General features: G+C 36.8%; 2 protein-coding genes across 10 annotated transcripts in view; one reads left to right on the top strand and one right to left on the bottom strand.

Annotated features, from left to right (window-relative positions):
• The window catches only part of RPL27A (ribosomal protein L27a), a 1,008,958-nt gene that overhangs the window by 714,790 nt on the left and 274,466 nt on the right, over positions 1 to 19,702 (top strand). The window lies entirely within an intron of this gene.
• STK33 (serine/threonine kinase 33) overlaps positions 1 to 19,702 on the bottom strand; it is a 218,110-nt gene that overhangs the window by 16,449 nt on the left and 181,959 nt on the right. The window lies entirely within an intron of this gene.

Here is a 19,702-nt window from a genome sequence, read left to right as displayed (position 1 = left end):
TAGTCAAGCACTATGTCTAAGAATATAGGTACTTAATTTGAAATCCCTTACCTGTCTGGAAGATTTAAATATAATGTGGTCATTTGATTATAACTGACTTGGCACAGTGTTCTTATCCCAGCATATGATGATACATACCAAAATTGACCATTTTATATTAACCGTATTTTCCAAAATAGAATACCCTATGTAATGTGCCGAGAAATACATGAATGCAAGCTCAAATAGCTCCTGCTTGATTAGGTGTGTCTTAAATATTTTTGTTCTTACCTCATATTGTTAGAAAAAATTTAGACCAAAAAAATGGATCACATTTAGATTAAAATGAGAAGTTCAGGTGTGGGCACAGCTATGAAGTGATTCTAAATTACTCTGGTATGTGGATGTATTGAAATGTTTAGCATCAGTGACATAGAAAACCATGAGACAGGGTATTTTAAGGGTACCTATCTGAATACACTGTTGAGGACTTGTTGAGTTTAATGTATTTGTGGCTAAAGACATAGACAAACACTAAATGTGGAATGCTAATAACTAAATGAGGATCACTATGCAATTAATTCCCTGTGGTTCTTCTCTGTTCCCTTGTTTTAAGAAGCTCAGTACTCCTACCATGTTCATAGCATCCCATTACATCTCACGCTGTTTTGCACTTGTTCCTCCCTTACCTACTTACTCCTAGAATGCCCTTGCCATTTCTTCCTGCCAGTCCATAGCAAGAGCCTACATTTCCTCGAAGGTTCAATTTAAGATTCATTTCTGTCAGGTATCCCAGAACTCCCAATTATGTAGTCAACTCCAGTGAAAACGGACAGTGGCTCAGCGACAGTAACCATTAAAGAGCTGAAATCATGTAGAATGGTAGATTGTCTCAGAGCACTCATCTGAAGGGGTTCTGCTCTCCAGGGCTCTGCTTGGTCCCTATGATCCATCTCTCCTCTCTTACAACTTCTTGGCCTCATTCTGACCTCTAACTTAATTTTCATAAAATCAGTGACCAGACTCCTAGAATGCAAGTACATACAACTTTGCCTCAACTTGATTCTTTCACTAGCAGAAACTGACAATTTGACACATCTAAGTCTGCAATCCCAGTCCCCAGTGGCTCCTCCCTGAAAAGCCCTCCCCAGGTTAAGTCTTTGGAAACTGTGGTAGTGATTAAGGCTACTTGCCCAACATTTCTTCCTTCTAGGCTCATGGTAGAATTTCACTTCTCTATCCTCTTTGGGATGTGACCATGTGCCTTACTTTGGCCAGTGATTCATGACTGGAAACTGTATGTATCACTTCTGGGTGAAAACTTAAAGAGATAGTATGCAATTAATCATGTTTCCAATTCCTGAACTGGTAATTACAGAAGCATAGAGATGGAGTCTCCCTCAGCTTGGGTTCCTGAGTAAGGACAAAGTGAAACAGAACCTCCTCCTCTCCCCCGAGTCAATTGGCCATGGAAGGTACTAACAGCACTGAGATTTGGATGTCATTTGTTATCACAGCATAATCTAGCTTACCTCGATGTAGATACCAAAGCAAACATTTACATTCTGTAAATCACCTCTAAGAGGCCTTAAAAAGAGTGACTTCATTGTAAAATCATCATGTCCAACAAAATTATAATTACTACAGAACTCATATGTAACCAATATGATGTGACAGCTCATTTATTTAGGCAGTTCTTGCTCTGCACAGTCCTGATATGCCTGAATTTCAGTTATAATTTACTTAAACAGCATTAGTCCCCCAAGAGCAGAGTTTAAATTTCAGTCAATATGGTATATGAACTAAAACTCCATAAAGTTCAAACTGCACTGCTAGTTCTTCAGTCCACAAAGCAAACAAACGCATATCATGATCAGTGACCAATTTTGTCACTTCTCTCAAAGGCTATTGGTGATCAGACATTGGGCATCTGCTATTCAGTCCACACACAGACAGCAAAGTGTGTAGTTGTGTTGCTTCCTTTTCTCCCAGGGAATTAGCCAACAAAGATGAAAGTGCAGCAAAGAAAATAAAAGTGATATGCTGAAAGTGAAAACCGAATAAAATATGAATGGAGTAATAGAAGAAATCGCTGACTGGGAATGCTGACACTACCACCATTCGACAGAGTATTTGCCAAGGCACAAAAAAGATGCTCCCTCTGTCTTATAAGTTATGTGGAAAGAAGAAGGTAAGTACTATTTAAATGAATCTTAAGTATTTTATTTAAAAAGACACTTTAATTCTCAATATTTCTAACATTCTAAATTACAGTGTACTAAATGAATATCAGCTTTACTTTTGTCTCATTTCCCTATATATTTATAACTAACAGAGAGGTACTAATATTTTGACAAAAATGTAAAGGGCATGAAACAATCATAACTTTTCACATTGATTATTGAGATCTTTTTTTTTTTCAGTTTCAACCTGTTCTGCCATTTTACTGTCCTACACTACTGTACAAAGCAAGGATTGCCTATATTATTTTGAATCTGCATCTCTAGCAATCTTTCAAATGCCTGGTTCACATACACATACACCCAAGAGCTTGGTAGCTGATATTCTACATGTCTAAAGGAGACTGTCTTCGTACTTAAATAAATGTTTCTCATTCTATAGAGACTGTGGAGAAAAGCAAAGGATCCAGAATAAGAGTGTTATCCTATTTCCTATGTGGAAAGTTTTAGCTCTTTGCCTCCTATACTCACTTGCAATACCAAGCCTGGACTAGGTGGTATAGAGTCCAGGCTTTCCCTGTTGTCTAGAGTCCATCTGATAACTTACTATACCACCTACTTCTTGCTTGCTAGCAGTTGAAGGATAAATTGTATCACATACTTGGACTAACCAATAATAAGTGGTCCACAACAATGTATCATGAGCCTTCTAGTTCAACAGAAATTACAAATGAAGCAACCAAACAAAACTGGGGTAGAACTGTTAGGGCAGACACTGTAGATGTATATGTCACTTCACCATCAGAACACTAACCTCTGAACTCCTTTTACTGGCTGCATCTAGGTGATCAAATACTGAACTCATCAATTACAAAATAACAAATGACAAGAAAGCAGTAGCAATAGTTTGATCATCTGAAGCTATCACAGGTAGAGACCCAGCCTTTTGGATAAATTTCCACTTGCTTAACCAACAGATAGTTGAGACTATTCACTTAGTATTGAACAACTAGAAAAATGAAACTCAGACAAGAGAAGAACTGCTTGAATACTAAGACTTGAATTTAATCCTTTAGTAGACAGGCCCATAATGGAGACCCAATCACATTTCCTCATCTAAAAAATGCTGCCTTTTAAGGGATAGTGCCTATCAGTGCTTTGTAAACAGTAAATACTTAATAAGCACTTTAAAATAAATGAATGAATGACATGTATGAGCTGGGGTGAGATGGTATGAACCCAAATCAGCAAAGCTAAAGGAAACATTCTGGATCTTTAGCATGCAGTCACCATTCTCTGTTTTTGCAAGGAGCTAGAATAGTTTATTTTGTAATGTTCCTAGGAGTAAATTTTTTCAATAGAAAAATGGAACACTTTATTTAAAAACATATAAAAGAATGGCCAACTTCACAAAATAAAATCCAAGTCAAAACAATGTGGTGCCAATTTTCACCTAATAGATAGACAAAAATTTAAGTTTGATATTCCCTGTGTGGGTGAGGGTGTGGGGGAACAAGCACTCTCACTTACTTGCTTTTTATGAGAAGGTAAATTAGCAATAATTGATCAAAATGTAAAATGCACATTCTCTCTGGCCAGTAATTCCACTGTTAAAAATGTATCTTATATAAACTGGCACAGTATGCAAACACATATTTACAAGAACATCTGTTGTACTACGATGTAACAGAAAAGATCTGAAACAATTTAAATATTCACAGGGACTATTTACAAAATAATTGATAGTTTGGAATACAATGTTGGTTTTTAATTTTTTTTAAATTTTTAACTGTTTTTAGGTTCATGGGTACATGAGCAGGTTTCTTATACAGGTAAACTCATGTCACTGGGGTTTGTTGTACAGATTATTTTGTCACCTAGTTACTAAGCCTACTATCCAATAGTTATTTTTTTCCAGTCCTCTCCCTCCTCCCAACCTCAAGTAGTCCCAGTGTCTGTTGTTCCCCTCTTTGTATCCATGAGTTCTCATCATTTAGCTCCCACTTGTAAGTGAGAACATGTGCTATTTGGTTTTCTGTTCCCACATTAGTTTGTTGAAGATAACAGCCTCTAGTTCCAGCCATGTTCCCATAAAAGACATGATCTTATTCTTTTTTATGGCTGCATAGAATTCCATGGTGTATATGTACCACATTTTCTTTATCCAATCTGTCATTTATAGGCATTTAGACTGATTCCATGTCTATGATATTGTGAATAGCACTGCAATGAACATTCATGTGCATATGTGTTTATGGAAGACTGATTTATATTCCTCTGGGTATATACCCAGTAATGGGATTGCTGAGATAAATGGTAGTTCTGTTTTTAGCTCTTTGAGGAATCGCTACACTGCTTCCCACAATGGTTGAACTATTAATAATTTACACTCCACCAACAGTGTATAAGTGTTCCCTTTTCTCCACAACCTCACCAGCATTTGTTATTTTTTTACTTTTTGGTAATAGCCATTCTGACTGGTGTGAGCTGGTATCTCATTGTGGTCTTGATTTGAATTTCTCTAATGATCAGTGATATTGAGCTTTTTTTCATATGCTTGTTGACTGCGTATATGCCCAATCTTGAAAAGCGTCTGTTCATGTCCTTTGCCCACTTTTTAATGAGGTTGTTTTTTTCTTGTGAATTTAAGTTCCTTTTAGACACTGGATATTAGACCTTTGTCAGATGCATAGTTTGCAAATATTTTCTCCCATTCTGTGGGCTGTTTCCTCTGTTGATAGTTTCTTGTACTATACAGAAGCTCTTTAGTTTAATTAAATCCCACTCGTCATTTTTTTGCTTTTGTTGTGATTGCTCTCGGCATCTTCCTCATGAAATCTTTGCTGGTACTTATATCCAGGATGGTATTGCCTCGATTGTCTTCCAGGGTTTTTATAGTTTTGGGTTTTACATTTAAGTATTTAATCCACCTTGACCTCATTTTTGTACATGGTGTAAGAAAGGGATCCAGTTTCAATCTTCTGCATATGGCTAGCCAGTTATCCCAGCACCATTTATTGAATAGAAAGTCCTTTCCCCATTGCTTGGTTTTGTCAGCTTTGTTGAAGTTCAGATGGTCACAGGTGTGAGGCCTTATTTCTGGGCTCTCTATTCTGTTCCATTGGTCTATGTGTCTGTTCTTGTACCCATACCATGTTGTTTTGGTTACTGTAGCCCTGTAGTATAGTTTGAAGTTGGGTAGCATGATGCTTCCAGCTTTGTTCTTTTTGCTTCGGATTGCTTTGGCTATTTGGGCTCTCTTTTGGTTCCATATGAACTTTAAAATAGATTTTTCTAGTTCTGCGAAGAATTTCATTGGTAATTTGATAGGAATAGTGTGAATCTGTAAATTGCTTTGGGCAGTATGGTCATTTTAATGATACTGTTTCTTCCAATCCATAAGCATGTAATGTTTTTCTATTTTTTTAAGAAAATCTTCCCTCTATATTAAGTGAAAATAGTTGCATAATATGAACCCATTTGTGTAAAGCATCTAATAAAAATATACAGAATGTTTTTTAAAGCATACGTAAAAGACTTAATGATGGTTATCTTTAGTGAGAGGGAATGAGAGAATGGGAGGAGAAAGCAAGTTATTTTTCCCATTTTGTTTACTCACTTAACCATGGATAATCTCAATTATTACCTTAATTTATTTTATTATTATTTTTTGTTGTTGTAGAGGAGTCTCACTATGTTGCCCAAGCTGGTGTTGAACTCCTGGATTCTAGTGATCCCTCTGCCTCAGCCTCCCAAAGTGCTGAGATTACAGGTGTGAGCCACTGTGCCCAGCCTTGACTATATTACCTTTTACCTTTACATGACTAATAATCAATGTAAATTATAGCAAGAAAAGATATGATGTAAGTTTTAGATACCCAAAGAGGACTGAAAGCACCCAATAAAATCACCAAACTGTCCTGAAGTGTTTCAGTGAGTCCAAGGGAGCAGAATGTCACGATAATAAGTAAAGCAGTCAACTGTGTACCACTTTCATGTTTTTCCTAACAAAATCACCTCAGTGATTTTTTTTTTCCAGAAGTATAGTAACTATGTGGTAGATAAGGCTTTGGTATTAATATTCCTATTCTTCAGGAGAAAATGGTTTGAGAAATTAATGAATTTACCCTTATTCCAGAAGTGCATTTCCAACTGCCTGCCAAGAATTTCTAGTGAGAGGTATAGCTGAGCCTTCCACTTCGTGTATTCTAAACCACACAACTACAAAACAAGAAAACTAGAAAACAAACAATAACTTGCATCCATACACCTAGTTTTCCTCCATCTTGTCTTCCTGCCTCCTATCACCTGAGGTGACTGCTATCCAAAATCTTGTGATTAACATTCCTTTGCTTTCATTTTATGTATATATTTTATCACAACCATGTGTATTCAAAAAGGAATATTGACCAGGTGAGGTGGTTCAAGCTTGTAATCCTAGCACTTTGGGAGGATGAGGCCAGAGGATCACTTGAGCTCAGGAGTTTGAGATCAGCCTGGACAATATAGGGATACCCCTGCTTTACAAAAATATTTTTTTTAATTAGCTGGACATGATGGTGCATGCCTGTAATCTCAAATACTCAGGAGGCTAAGGCAGAAGGATCGCTTGAGCCCAGGAGTTAGAGGCTGAAGCGGGCATGCCAGCCTGGGTAACAGGGCAAGGCCCTGTCTGGAAAAAAAAAAAAGTGGGGAGGAATATTTTTTGTTTTAGTTGTTTTAACTTGATAAAAAGGGTTTCATTCCTTGGGACTTACTTTTTTCCACTCAAAATCATATTGCTGAGATCACTTGGACATTGTTGAGAGGGAAACAAATGAATATTTACTCCTATATTACATCATATTTAAAAGTATTTTAAGAAATCATGCTTACATGTTTTTTAATTGTATAAACATATATTTTATATACATATTTCAAGTGTGTGTATATATATATAATTGAAATTGTTCTTGCTCTGTTGCCCAGGCTAGAGTGCAGTGGCACAATCATGGTTCACTGTGGCCTCGATCTCCTGGGCTAAAATGATCCTCCCACCTCAGTCTCACAAATAGCTGAGACTATAGTCTACATGTGCACCACCACCACACCTGGCTATTTTTTTTTCTAACTATAGAGATGGGGTCTTGTTATGTTGTCCAGGCTGGTCTTGAACTTTGGGGCTTAAGTGACTCTCCTGCTTAGGCCTCCCAAAGTGCTGGGATTACAGATGTGAGCCACCCTGCTGCCCTTTTTAAAATTTATCTACATTTATAGAGTACAAGTGTAATTTTGTTACATGCATACATTGCATAGTGGTGAAGTGAGGTCTTTTAATGTAACCATCACCTAAATAATGTACATTGTCCCTATTAAATAATTTATCACCCACTCCCTTCTACTCTCTCACCCTTCCAAGTCTCCATTGTCTATCATTCCACTCTACGTCTATGTGTACACATTATTTAGCTCCCACTTATATGTGAGAATATGTAGTATCTGTTTGTGTCTAACTTGTTTCATCTAAGATAATGGTCTCCAGTTCTATCCACATTGCTGCAAAAGACATGGTTTCATTCTTTTTTATGGCTGATTAGTATTTCATTGTGTATATATGCCACATTTTCTTTATCCAATCATCCACTGATGAACACTTAGGTTGATTCCATATCTCTGCTACTGTGAATAGTGCCGTGGTGAACATATGGGTGTAGGTATCTTTTTATTAATATATAATGACTTATTTTACTTTGGGTAGATACTTAGTGGTGGGACTGCTTGATTTAATGCTAGTTCTATTTTTAGTTCTTTGAGAAATATCCATACTCTTTTCCACAGAGGTTGTACTAATTTTCTTCCCACCAACAGTGTATGAGTTCCCTTTTCTCCATATCCTCACCAACATCTTTTATTTTTTGTCTTTTTAATAATACCCATTCTGAATGGTATAAGACAGTGTCTTATTGTGGTTTAAATTTCTATTTCTCTGATAATTAGTGATGTTGAGCATTTTAATTCTGTGAAAAATGACAGTGGTACTTTGATAGGGATTGCACTGAATCTGTAGATTTCTTTGGGCAGTATAGTCATTTGAACAATATTATTCTTCAAAACCATGAGCACAGGATTTTTTCCACTGGTTTGTGTCATCTATAATTTCTTTCCTCAGTGTCTTGTAGTTTTCCTTGTTAGAGATCTTTCACCTCTGTGATTAAATTCATTCCTAGGTGTTTTATGTTTTTGTAGCTATTATAAATGGTATTGCCTTCTTGATTTGGTTTTCAGCTGGACTGTTACTGATGTACAGAAACGCTACTAATTTTGTACATTTATTTTGTATTCTTAAACTTTACTGAACTCATTTATCAAATTTAAGAGGATTTTTTGGTGGAGTCTTGAGGTTTTCCTAGATACAAGACCATATCATCAGTGAACAGAAATAATCTGACTTTCTCTTTCCCAAATTGGATGCCTTTTCTTTCTTTCTTTTGCCTGATTGCTTTGGCTACGGCTTGAGTACTATGTTGAACAGGAGTGGTGCAAGTGGGCAACCTTGCCTTGTTCCAGTTCTTACAGGGAATGCTTTCAATTTCTCCCCATTCAATATGATGTTGACTGTGGGTTTGTCACATATTCCTTGTATTATTTTGAGGTATGTTCCTTTTATGCCTAATTTGTTCAGAATTTTTATTATGAAGGGATGCTGAAGTTTATTAAATGCTTTTTCTGCATCTATTGAGATGATCATGTTTTTTGTTCTTAATTGTGTTTATGTGATATATCACATTTATTGATTTGCATATGCCATATGCCAAGCATAAAAGAAAAAATGATAAATTGAATTTCATCAAAGTTAAAAACTGTTCATCAAAAGACATCATTAAGAAACTGAAAAGGTAAGCAATAGACTGGAAAAAATTATATACATACACATACATATGTACATGTATGGATTTGTGTGTAAATTTATACATCATATACTTATATATAAATGACATATTTATACATTAATATGACACATATATATACACACACAAATGACAAAAGGCTCATACCCAGAATATATAAAATATTTCTACAAATCAATAAGAAAAATACATTAAACCAAATTTAAAAGTTGGGAAATGATTTGAAACAGGCATTTCACGAAAGAGGAAATCCAAAAGTCAGTAAGTATAAATAAAGGTGACCAACTTCATCTGTTGTTTAGGAAGTGCAAATTAAAACCACAATAAGATACTATCACATGTCTACTAGAGTATCTAAATTTAAAATGTACCAATAACAAACATTAGAGGGGATGGGGATCAAAACTAGAACTCTTACACATTGCTAATGAGAGGTACAATCACTTTGGAAAACTTGGCAATTTCTAATTAAGTTAAATATAGGTCTACTGTATCACACAGCCATTTCACTCCTAGATATATTATTCTTAATAGAAATGAGTGCACATGTCCACAAAGAGATCTGTATGAGAATGTTTATAACAACTTTATTCTGACAAAAACCAGAAACACCCAAATGTCTAACAGGAAAATTTGAAAAATGAATCTGCTCTATTCATACAAAGAAATACAACATTGAAAACCCACTCTTCACACAACCACCTAAATTTCACAGACATGAATTAAGTGAAAAAAGTCACAAAACAGCATATATTATAAATGCCATTTATTTAAAGTTCATCAAAAGATAAAACTGATTGATGGCAAAAGAAATTAGAATAGTAGTTACTTCTGGCAGGAGGTTAAGGAGAGTTACTGACAAGAAAAGGGAACAAGGAAACTCTCTAGGGGGGACAGAAATGTTCTGTATATTGTTCTAGGTGGTAGTTACGCAAATATATACATGTATAAAAATTCGCCAGGCTATAATTTTAAAATCTGTGTATTTTACAGTAAGTAAATTATGTCTTCATAAAATTATGATTGAATTAAAAATAACATTTCATGGCTTCATAGAAATATGTAATCATTTTCACTACTCTCAATATTTTGTATAGTTGTTGGACTATATTGCAATGTAGTCATTCTTGAATTAAAGGGCCTTTTGGTTGATTTTGGGGTTTGTTCCGTTATATATTCCCATAAATATTATTGTGTCTGTCTCTGGTATATATGAGCAAGACTTACTCTTGGGTATAGAAGTGAAATTCCTTGGTTGTAGGATATGGGAATGGTTAACTTTAAAATATAATGCCAGACCTTTTTGCCAAAGTAGTTGTGCCAAATAGTCTCACCAGCAATAATTAAGAGACACTCTTTATCCACATCTTTTCCAACACCTGGTATTATCAGACTTCTTATTTTTTGGTTTCTCTCAATGAAGTCTTTATTTGTATTTCCCTGATTTCTAATGACATTGAACATCTCATCACATGTTCATTAGCCAAATGTGTCCTCTTTTGTGAAATATCTAGCTCGGTCTTTGACCACTTTATACTAGGTTGTGTTTGTCCCCTCTGTATTGATTGTGAGTTATCCAAATTTCATATTATTCCTCTTTTGCTTATTTGCAGTACAAAAGCCTTTTCCCAGTTTATAGCTTATCAACTTTCCCTCTGGTGTTGTTTTATGAACAAGAGTTCTTAACATAGAGAAGCTAATCCATCATTTCTTTTATGTTAGTGCCTTTGGTTACGTTGCTTATGAAATCCTTTCCTACACACCCCAAGATGCAGAATATATTCACCTGTATTTCCGCTTAGAGTTTCCACATTTTGGTTTTTACTAGAAGTCCCTGATTCCTTTGGAGTTAATTTTTGTCTGTGGTGTGAAACAGAAATTCAGCTTTACTTTTTCCATATGGAGAACTCTTGATTCCAGCTCCATTTACTGAATAGTCCCTCCTTTCTCTCCTCTCATATTTCATACAACCACTGTTCCAGATACACCTGGATATGTTTCTGTATTCTGTTTTATTCTGTTTGTCAATAATCATACTGCCCTAATTAACATAGCCCTATAAGTCTTAATATCTGGTAGAGCAAGACATTTGAAATTTCTTGGCTATTTTTGATCCTTTAGTCTTCCATATACATTTTATAGCCAGGAAAGCTTGTGAAATTTTTATTGTATTTGCACTGAATATGTATATCAATCTGGGAAAAATTAATTTTTGATATTAAGTCTCTTGACACATGATTGTGATGTATCTTTATATTTATGTATTCTTCAGTGTTTTTCAATAAAATGTTATAACTTTCCCCAAGGAGGTCTTATAAATGTCCTCCTTATGTCATATTTATTCTTAGATATTTTATATTCTTTGCTACTATTTTACATGATTTCTTCATTTTTATTACATTTTCTATTTAGTTCCTAATGAATAGAAGTGCACTTGACTTTTGTATATTAATCTTAAATCCAGCTACCTTGCTCAGCTCTCCTATTATTTCTAATAACTTATTTGTAGATTACTATAAATAATAAATCTTATTTCTGCTTTTCAAGTCTCACCTTAGTCTTAAGTTGATTAAAATCAACAATGTTAGAGGAAAAAAAAGGTGACTTTCTTGACTATTCTCTATTTTAAAGGAAATTCTTCTCACATTTCCTATTCAGAATGATATTTTCTGTATATCAGGTTAAGGAAGTTTCCTTTTCTTTTTAATTATGAATATATATTGAGTCTTATTACAAATGATTTCTCTGACACGATATGATTTTTTCCTTTAATATATTAATGTGGGGATTTATACTTACAGATTCTGAAATTAATTCATCATTGTATTGTTGGGGATACTCAAGTTGGCCAAGATATATTATCTGTTAATATAAACAGCTGCATCCAACTTGCTAATAGTATGTCTAAGGTTTTATATCAATATTAGTAAGTGAAATGGATAGTTTTCCTTTGTCATAATGTCTTGGTCTAGTTTTGTACCCTGCAGTTTAGAAGGTATAGTCTTAGGATAAATTAGGAAATTTTTTCTCTTTTGAGGGGTAAAAGAAGAGTTATAAGTTTAAGATGAAAGTATGGTAGAATTCTAAAGTCATTTGGGCCTGGTGTTTTGCTTGTAGAAGACTTTGAACTATTGCTTCAATTTCTTTAATAATTATGACAATTCAAGTTTTCTATTAAGACTGTCTTGTATAACTATATTTTTCTAGGAAAAGAATTGTTTTCATTTTGACTGAGTTTGCAGAAGTATTCACATACACCTAGTAGTATTACCTAGTAGGATTCTCTTATCTTTCTAATCTCTCCTTTATCTATGGCTATAGTCCCTCTTCCATATGTAAGATTTTTTCTCTCTTTTCTTTTTTTTTTTTTTTTTTTTTTTTTTTGAGTCAGGGTTTCACACTTTCACCCAGGCTGGAGTGCAGTAATGCAATCACGAGTCACTGCAGCCTCCACTCTCCTAGACTCAGGTAATCCTCCCACCTCAGCCTTTCAAATAGCTGGGAACACTACTAAAAATCAGCCAGGCACAGGCCACCATGCCTGGCTGATTTTTAAAATTTTTTGTAGGGACGGGGTCTCACTATGTTGTATAGGCTTGTCTTAAACTCCTGGACTCAAGCAATCTACCTGCCTTGACCTCCCAAAGTGCTGGGATTATAGGCATGAGCCACCATGCCCAGCCTGTTTTCTCTATTTCTTTCTTAATTTTGCCAAAGATTTATTTTGTTTTTTTTTTCAAAGAACCAAATATTGACTTTGTTGATCTTTTCTCTTCTACCTTTGTGTTCTATTTAGTTGATTTTCGCTCTTAGTTTGATCTTTCCCACTACTTTATTTGGTTTTACTCTGTTAAAATTCTGAAATTTTTAGTTAGATATCATTAATTTTCTGTATTTCTCTTTTTCTAATATAAATATTAAACTTCTACTGAAGTACATGTTTGCTGTATCCTCCAAGCTTTAGTATGTTGTGTTTTCATTATCATTCAGTTCTAGGAATTTAAATTTTTTCTTATTAGGGTTTATTCATTGACTTATGAGTTGTTCAGAAGCAATGTGATTTATTTTCCAGGTATATGCAGATATTTAATCTTGTTGTTTGCTGACTTTTAACTGTGTACTATTAGAGAACATGATCTGTGTTAACTTTATTAAGACTTCCTTGCTTCATGGCCTAGGACAAGATCAATTTTAGTAAATATTCCACATGTGCTTGAGAACATGTACATTCTCTAATTAGAGAACTGTGTATGTGTCTACTAGAATAAGCGTGTTATATTGTTAAAATCATCCATATATTTTTTCTTTGTTTCATATATCAGTAACTGAGAGAAGTGCATTACAATCTCCCACTATAATGGATTTGCCAATTTCTCATGCAATGTTGTCAATTTTTGATATATATTTAAGGTTATTTTATTAGTTGCATACATTATTAAAATTACTATATAATATTTTTTTTAAATTTTTTATACTTTAAGTCTAGGGTACATGTGCATAATGTGCAGGTTTGTTACATATGTATACTTGTGCCATGTTGGTGTGCTGCACCCATCAACTCGTCAGCACCCATCAACTCGTCATTTACATCAGGTATAACTCCCAGTGCAATCCCTCCCCCCTTCCCCCTCCCCATGATAGGCCCCGATATGTGATGTTCCCCTTCCCGAGTCCAAGTGATCTCATTGTTCAGTTCCCACCTATGAGTGAGAACATGTGGTGTTTGGTTTTCTGTTCTTGTGATAGTTTGCTAAGAATGATGGTTTCCAGCTGCATCCATGTCCCTAAAAAGGACACAAACTCATCCTTTTTTATGGCTGCATAGTATTCCATGGTGTATATGTGCCCCATTTTCTTAATCCAGTCTGCCACTGATGGACATATGGGTTGATTCCAAGTCTTTGCTATTGTGAATAGTGCCGCAATAAACATACGTGTGCATGTGTCTTTATAGCAGCATGATTTATAATCCTTTGGGTATATACCCAGTAATGGGATGGCTGGGTCATATGGTACATCTAGTTCTAGATCCTTAAGGAATCGCCATACTGTTTTCCATAATGGTTGAACTAGTTTACAATCTCACCAACAGTGTAAAAGTGTTCCTATTTCTCCACATCCTTTCCAGCACCTGTTGTTTCCTGACTTTTTAATGATCGCCATTCTAACTGGTGTGAGATGGTATCTCATTGTGGTTTTGATTTGCATTTCTCTGATGGCCAGCGATGATGAGCATTTTTTCATGTGTCTGTTGGCTGTATGAATGTCTTCTTTTGAGAAATGTCTGCTCATATCCTTTGCCCACTTTTTGATGGGGTTGTTTTTTTTTTTTCTTGTAAATTTGTTTGCGTTCTTTGTAGGTTCTGGATATTAGCCCTTTGTCAGATGAGTAGATTGCAAAAATTTTCTCCCATTCTGTAGGTTGCCTGTTCACTCTGATGGTATTTTCTTTTGCTGTGCAGAAGCTCTTTAGTTTAATGAGATCCCATTTGTCAGTTTTGGCTTTTGCTGCCATTGCTTTTGGTGTTTTAGACATGAAGTCCTTGCCCATGCCTATGTCCTGAATGGTATTACCTAGGTTTTCTTCTAGGGTTTTTATGGTATTAGGTCTAACATTTAAGTCTCTAATCCATCTTGAATTAATTTTCGTATAAGGAGTAAGGAAAGGATCCAGTTTCAGCTTTCTACTTATGGCTAGCCAATTTTCCCAGCACCATTTATTAAATAGGGAATCCTTTCCCCATTTCTTGTTTCTCTCAGGTTTGTCAAAGATCAGATGGCTGTAGATATGTGGTATTATTTCTGAGGACTCTGTTCTGTTCCATTGGTCTATATCTCTGTTTTGGTACCAGTACCATGCTGTTTTGGTTACTGTAGCCTTGTAGTATAGTTTGAAGTCAGGTAGCGTGATGCCTCCAGCTTTGTTCTTTTGACTTAGGATTGTCTTGGAGATGCGGGCTCTTTTTTGGTTCCATATGAACTTTAAAGCAGTTTTTTCCAATTCTGTGAAGAAACTCATTGGTAGCTTGATGGGGATGGCATTGAATCTATAAATTACCTTGGGCAGTATGGCCATTTTCACAATATTGATTCTTCCTATCCATGAGCATGGTATGTTCTTCCGTTTGTGTCCTGCTTTATTTCACTGAGCAGTGGTTTGTAGTTCTCCTTGAAGAGGTCCTTTACATCCCTTGTAAGTTGGATTCCTAGGTATTTCATTCTCTTTGAAGCAATTGTGAATGGAAGTTCATTCATGATTTGGCTCTCTGTTTGTCTGTTACTGGTGTATAAGAATGCTTGTGATTTTTGCACATTAATTTTGTATCCTGAGACTTTGCTGAAGTTGCTTATCAGCTGAAGGAGATTTTGCGCTGAGACAATGGGGTTTTCTAAATATACAATCGTGTCATCTGCAAACAGGGACAATTTGACTTCTTCTTTTCCTAACTGAATACCCTTTATTTCTTTCTCTTGCCTGATTGCCCTAGCCAGAACTTCCAACACTATGTTGAATAGGAGTGGTGAGAGAGGGCATCCCTGTCTTGTGCCAGTTTTCAAAGGGAATGCATCCAGTTTTTGCCCAATCAGTATGATATTGGCTGTTGGTTTGTCATAAATAGCTCTTATTATTTTGAGGTACGTTCCATCAATACCGAATTTATTGAGCGTTTTTAGCATGAAGGACTGTTGAATTTTGTCAAAGGCCTTTTCTGCATCTATTGAGATAATCATGTGGTTCTTGTCTTTGGTTCTGTTTATATGCTGGATTACATTTATTGATTTTTGTATGTTGAACCAGCCTTGCATCCCAGGGATGAAGCCCACTTGATCATGGTGGATAAGCTTTTTGATGTGCTTCTGGATCCTGTTTGCCAGTATTTTATTGAGGATTTTTGCATCGATGTTTATCAGGGATATTGGTCAAAAATTCTCTTTTTTTGTTGTGTCTCTGCCAGGCTTTGGTATCAGGATGATGTTGGCCTCATAAAATGAGTTAGGGAGGATTCCCTCTTTTTCTATTGTTTGGAATAGTTTCAGAAGGAATGGTACCAGCTCCTCCTTGTACCTCTGGTAGAATTCCGCTGTGAATCCATCTGGTCCTGGACTTTTTTTGGTTGGTAGGCTATTAATTATTGCCTCAATTTCAGAGCCTGCTATTGGTCTATTCAGGGAATCAACTTCTTCCTGGTTTAGTCTTGGAAGAGTGTAAGTGTCCAGGAAATTATCCATTTCTTCTAGATTTTCTAGTTTATTTGCGTAGAGGTGTTTATAGTATTCTCTGATGGTAGTTTGTATTTCTGTGGGGTCGGTGGTGATATCCCCTTTATCATTTTTTATTGCATCTACTTGATTCTTCTCTCTTTTCTTCTTTATTAGTCTTGCTAGTGGTCTGTCAATTTTGTTGATCTTTTCAAAAAACCAACTCCTGGATTCATTGAATTTTTGGAGGGTTCTTTGTGTCTCTATCTCCTTCAGTTCTGCTCTGATCTTAGTTATTTCTTGCCTTCTGCTAGCTTTGGAATGTGTTTGCTCTTGCTTCTCTAGTTCTTTTCATTGTGATGTTAGAGTGTCAATTTTAGCTCTTTCCAGCTTTCTCTTTTGGGCATTTAGTGCTATAAATTTCCCTCTACACACTGCTTTAAATGTGTCCCAGAGATTCTGGTATGTTGTATCTTTGTTCTCATTGGTTTCAAAGAATATCTTTATTTCTGCCTTCATTTCGTTATGTACCCAGTAGTCATTCAGGAGCAGGTTGTTCAGTTTCCATGTAGTTGAGCGGTTTTGATTGAGATTCTTAGTCCTGAGTTCTAGTTTGATTGCACTGTGGTCTGAGAGACAGTTTGTTATAATTTCTGTTCTTGTACATTTGCTGAGGAGTGCTTTACTTCCAATTATGTGGTCAATTTTGGAATAAGTGCAATGTAGTGCTGAGAAGAATATATATTCTGTGGATTTGGGGTGGAGAGTTCTGTAGATGTCTATTAGGTCTGCTTGCTGCAGAGATGAGTTCAATTCCTGGATATCCTTGTTAACTTTCTGTCTCGTTGATCTGTCTAATATTGACAGTGGGGTGTTGAAATCTCCCATTATTATTGTATGGGAGTCTAAGTCTCTTTGTAAGTCTCTAAGGACTTGCTTTATGAATCTGGGTGCTCCTGTATTGGGTGCATATATATTTAGGATAGTTAGCTCTTCCTGTTGAATTGATCCCTTTACCATTATGTAATGACCTTCTTTGTCTCTTTTGATCTTTGATGGTTTAAAGTCTGTTTTATCAGAGACTAGTATTGCAACCCCTGCTTTTTTTTTGTTCTCCATTTGCTTGGTAGATCTTCCTCTATCCCTTTATTTTGAGCCTATGTATGTCTCTGAATGTGAGATGGGTCTCCTGAATACAGCAAACTGATGGGTCTTGACTCTTTATCCAGTGTGCCAGTCTGTGTCTTTTAATTGGAGCATTTAGTCCATTTACATTTAAGGTTAATACTGTTATGTGTGAACTTGATCCTGCCATTATGATGTTAACCGGTTATTTTGCTCGTTAGTTGATGCAGTTTCTTCCTAGCCTCAATAGTCTTTACATTTTGGCATGTTTTTGCAATGGCTGGTACCGGTTGTTCTTTTCCATGTTCAGTGCTTCCTTCAGGGTCTCTTGTAAGGCAGGCCTGGTGGTGACAAAATCTCTAAGCATTTGCTTATCTGTAAAGGATTTTATTTCTCCTTCACTTATGAAACTTAGTTTGGCTGGATATGAAATTCTGGGTTGAAAATTCTTTTCTTTAAGAATGTTGAATATTGGCCCCCACTCTCTTCTGGCTTGTAGAGTTTCTGCCGAGAGATCTGCTGTTAGTCTGATGGGCTTCCCTTTGTGGGTAACCCGACTTTTCTCTCTGGCTGCCCTTAAGATTTTTTCCTTGATTTCAACTTTGGTGAATCTGGCAATTATGTGTCTTAGAGTTGCTCTTCTCGAGGAGTATCTTTGTGGCGTTCTCTGTATTTCGTGAATTTGAATGTTGGCCTGCCCTACTAGGTTGGGGAAGTTCTCCTGGATGATATCCTGAGGAGTGTTTTCCAACTTGGTTCCATTTTCCCCCTCACTTTCAGGCCCACCAATCAGACGTAGATTTGGTCTTTTTACATAATCCCATACTTCTTGCAGGCTCTGTTCATTTCTTTTTCTTCTTTTTTCTTTTGGTTTCTCTTCTCGCTTCATTTTATTCATTTGATCCTCAATCGCTGACACTCTTTCTTCCAGTTGATCAAGTCGGTTACTGAAGCTTGTGCATTTGTCACGTATTTCTCGTGTCATGGTTTTCATCTCTGTCATTTCGTTTATGGCCTTCTCTGCATTAATTACTCTAGCTATCAATTCTTCCACTCTTTTTTCAATATTTTTAGTTTCTTTGCGCTGGGTATGTAATTCCTCCTTTAGCTCTGAGAAGTTCGATGGACTGAAGCCTTCTTCTCTCATCTCGTCAAAGTCATTCTCCGTCCAGCTTTGATCCGTTGCTGGCGATGAGCCGCGTTCCTTTGGAGGGGGAGATGCGCTCTTATTTTTTGAATTTCCAGCTTTTATGCCCTGCTTTTTCCCCATCTTTGTAGTTTTATGTGCCTCTGGTCTTTGATGATGGTGATGTACTGATGGGGTTTTGGTGTGGGTGTCCTTCCCGTTTGATAGTTTTCCTTTTAACAGTCAGGACCCTCAGCTTTAGGTCTGTTGGAGATTGCTTGAGGTCCACTCCAGACCCTGTTTGCCTGGGTATCAGCAGCAGAGGCTGCAGAAAATAGAATATTGCTGAACAGCAAATGTACCTGTCTGATTCTTACTTTGGAAGCTTCCTCTCAGGGGTGTACTCCACCCTGTGAGGTGTGGGGTGTCAGACTGCCCCTAGTGGGGGATGTCTCCCAGTTAGGCTACTCAGGGGTCAGGGACCCACTTGAGCAGGCAGTCTGTCCGTTCTCAGATCTCAACCTCTGTATTGGGAGATCCGCTGCTCTCTTCAAAGCTGTCAGACAGAGTCGTTTGCATCTGCAGAGGTTTCTGCTGCTTTTTTTGTTGTTGTTGTTGTTGTTGTTGTTGTTTAGCTGTGCCCTGTCCCCAGAGGTGGAGTCTACAGAGACAGGCAGGTTTCTTTGAGTGCTGTGAGCTCCACCCAGTTAGAGCTTCCCAGTGGCTTTGTTTACCTACTTAAGCCTCAGCAATGGCGGGCGCCCCTCCCCCAGCCTTGCTGCTGCCTTGCAGTTAGGTCACAGACTGCGGTGCTAGCAATGAGGGAGGCTCCATGGGCGTGGAACCCTCCCGGCCAGGTGTGGGATATAATCTCCTGGTGTGCCTGTTTGCTTAAAGCGTAGTATTGGGGTGGGAGTTACCCAATTTTCCAGGTGTTGTGTGTCTCAGTTCCCCTGGCTAGGAAAAGGGATTCCCTTCCCCCTTGCGCTTCCCAGGTGAGGCGATGCCTCGACCTGCTTCAGCTCTCACTGGTTGGGCTGCAGCAGCTGACCAGCACCGATTGTCTGGCACTCCCTAGTGAGATAAACCCAGTACCTCAGTTGAAAATGCAGAAATCACCTGTCTTCTGTGTCGTTCGCGCTGGGAGTTGGAGACTGGAGCTGTTCCTATTCGGCCATCTTGCTCCGCCCCTCCCTATATAATCT

The sequence above is a fragment of the Macaca thibetana genome, chromosome 14 (genome assembly GCF_024542745.1).
Source record: "Macaca thibetana thibetana isolate TM-01 chromosome 14, ASM2454274v1, whole genome shotgun sequence".
In the NCBI taxonomy this organism is placed as follows: Eukaryota; Metazoa; Chordata; class Mammalia; order Primates; family Cercopithecidae; genus Macaca; species Macaca thibetana.
Note: the sequence above shows the minus strand (reverse complement) of the source record. Positions and strands in the feature narration are given on the sequence as shown.